Source organism: Brachyhypopomus gauderio, chromosome 1 (genome assembly GCF_052324685.1).
Source record: "Brachyhypopomus gauderio isolate BG-103 chromosome 1, BGAUD_0.2, whole genome shotgun sequence".
NCBI lineage: Eukaryota > Metazoa > Chordata > Actinopteri > Gymnotiformes > Hypopomidae > Brachyhypopomus > Brachyhypopomus gauderio.
In genome coordinates, this window is record NC_135211.1 from 28155410 (window position 1) to 28158587 (window position 3178).

General features: G+C 40.1%; 1 long non-coding RNA gene across 1 annotated transcript; it reads right to left on the minus strand.

Annotated features, from left to right (window-relative positions):
- Window positions 1–279: 279 nt before the first annotated feature.
- Window positions 280–1967, minus strand: LOC143515538 (uncharacterized). Its single transcript, XR_013131121.1, has 3 exons — window positions 1738–1967; window positions 1075–1165; window positions 280–910 (listed from the first exon to the last, which is right to left on the minus strand). It is a non-coding gene; the product is annotated as an uncharacterized LOC143515538 (long non-coding RNA).
- Window positions 1968–3178: the final 1211 nt, after the last annotated feature.

The window sequence follows — 3178 nt, forward strand, 5'->3', positions numbered from 1 at the left end:
GCGTCAGGGGATTAGCTAAACGCTTGTTTTACACAATACTGAAACAGACATAGCAATTCAAAGAAACGGCTCGCACTGATGATTGGTGTGGCTACTGTCCACACACACCTTTTATTACGGTGGGCAAATACAATGTGCAAACCGACGAGTTCCTTTAGGAGTCAAAGGGAGGGAGAAATGTGCGTTATTATTAGCATATCCATATAGTTCTGTGGGGAAAGTGACTAAAGTAAAAATGACTAAGCTGTAAATTTTGAAAAAAAAAAAGTATTATTAGTAATATGTACTTGCAAGTATTCTTCAAAATTCCAGCTCCAAAACTAGGAATGATTAGATCTTGACGTGGGTAATCAGAAAATGTCAAGGAAATGCCAGTTAGTTACAGTTTTTATTGATTGCTTTGACCTGTTTGAAGAAACTGGGAACCTCTCAGTCTTGATCACCATCTGAGCAAGGCAGAAGACACCTCTTGTAAATGTGTTAACCCATTCTCAATGGATTGACAGTAAAGGTGATATTTTACTGTATTAGGGACATTACTGTAACTTGTAGCGTATCCCGAAATAGAATTACCGCAATTGTAAACATATAATTAGACATGGTCCCAAATGTGTAAAAATACACGTATACAAAAAAGCCACACAAGGGGGAAAAAACAGGTTACAAAACTGAACATGTAACGTCTTGTTAGGTGTAATCTACAGTAAATGGTTTTCAGCAGTTGGCCACATGTTTTCATCCACATCACATCTGATGTTAGCCCTTGCCCTGCACCTGGGATAGAAACGCTTGGCATTCCTTATCCACCCCTGGCAGTCTTCAGCAGAAGTGTCTCTGCAGCCGGCATCCATTGCATGCAGGAGGGACATCTAGTCAAGGGAGCGATGATCATACACCTTCCACCTCCAGACTGAAAACAGTTCCTCAGTAGGGTTGAGGAAAATTGAGTAGGGCGAGAGGAAAAGGGACATCATTTTTGGATGGTCTATCTATACTGTAAACCAGTTTGTGATGACATGAGAATGGTGGAATGCGACATTGTCCAATCACAAATGTCCTCATGTTTCCTCTCACCTGTTCCCTTTCTGCTTCTGGAACCAGTTGTTGGTAGAGTTCATTCAAAAACAAAATAAGTATACCACTGTTATAGGGACCAATCTGGCATCTGTGAAGGACCAAACCAGCACTTTAGATTGCAGGACAAATTGTGATATTTGTGGGTTCAATTCTCAGACCTGAGGCCATGACTGAGGTGCCCTTGAGCAAGGCACCTAACCCCAACTGCTCCCTGGGCGCCGGGCTAGGGCTGCCCACCGCTCTGGGCACGTGTGATCCACAGCCCCCTAGTATTCACTGGTGTGTGTGTGTTCTAACTGCACAGATGGGTTAAAAGCTGAGGACAAATTTCGATTGTGGTGTAAAAATCACAATTGACAAAATATGGCACAATTACATCCACATGTGCGGGATATTTTTGTAGGACCTGGCAACCCTGACTGGCTACCGTTTCAACAGTGCAGTACTAGTGTTGATTAACTTAATGTTTTATAATGACATTTAGTCTGTCGAAAATTCCTACCTATAGTATTGATGAACTTAATGCTCTTATATAATGACATTTAGACTGTCGAAATGTGCTATCTATAATGTTAATGAACTTAATGCTGGTTTATAATGACACGCAGGCTAAAAACATGAATACGCAAAATAAAACTTTTAATTTAAAGATTATCCTACCTTTTAAACGCTGATTTGCGCTACATTATGACGTTTCCATAAGGTAAACAAACTCTACAGAGATACGTCTATAAATCCACGATGCCCTCGGACACGGTAGGAAAATTCGACAGAACACCTGTGGCACTCCGCCGCGCGCGTCTGCTGTCCGCAGGTCTGGGCTGCAGGCATTTTTTTATTGCTTGTGACGGTGAAAACTGCGCGTCAACGCATGAAAAATGCCCGTTCGTGCGATGCGAAAGGACCATCGTTTCTGCGGGATTTTCCTATTCAAATATAGCATTTGTACTGGCGTTGCCTAGCTGTTAACTCCAAACTATAACATATATTTGTTACACTAAAAATTCTAATAATAATTTTTTTAATCTTTTGCCTGTGCAACACACTTAAGTTAGCGACCCATGCCAACCAGAAGGTGATGTTTGGTCGGCTCGTTGTGTGGGATCCCATACGCGACACTGAAAATACGGCACCCTGGACTTCAGTTCGCACTTCTCCACTACCTTGTACTTCACATATATGTAGTAATGTAGTAGCTGTGGGGAATTGTCAGGGTCCTCTACGCCCTAAAATATTCTTAAAGCATATATATATATATATATATATATATATATATATATATATATATATATATATATATAATTTATCCAATTTTTAAATCTACTTACAACTAAACAATTACAGAAATATAAGCAAATAAATTATTCAACCGTGTCTATTCAATCTGTGTTGGAAGGTGAGGGGTTAAGTGGAAGCCTGTGAGCCTGTGTCTCCCCCTATCAGGACTGTGATGCCCGCTGTTCATTTACAGAGGGCCTGGCAGTTATAATTCAGTTATAATACCAGTTTCAAATGACAGTAAAATTGACCAATCATATCTTCAAACCTAGGAGTGGGCCCAGGTTTAATGGTCACGGTTCGCTACTGTGTAGTAACTAACCCTAGCAAATTCTTTTCGTGATTAGACAAGTGTTTAAATGTAATTATATTTGATATTTTCCATAATGTGAACACGTACTTGATCGATATGCAAAATTTCTCATATTTTAATTCCAAATCATTTGGTCTATTCTGCAAACCTGATTTTCTCATGGACTACAACTCTCACCAGAGCGACGCCAGTCTCTCAGATCTTGACAAACACATATTGCATGCAAAACATTCATCCTCGCATGCTTAATTCTACAATTCTGTACATTAAAACAGACTATCCTCAGGCATGGACAACACAAAGCAATCATGTTAGATACCAAGTAGGTTTTGTTCCTTAACTCTCACCATAATCATGCGGGAAGGACACATGCAGACTTCACAGAGTCCAATATCCGATCAGGTAAGACATCGCTTAAGTTGCGGTGTGTCATAGCAAGATAAGCATTAGAATATGTACGTTAGATCTTTAAACGAGTACTGTCCCTGCTGCAAGACAAACAAACACAAA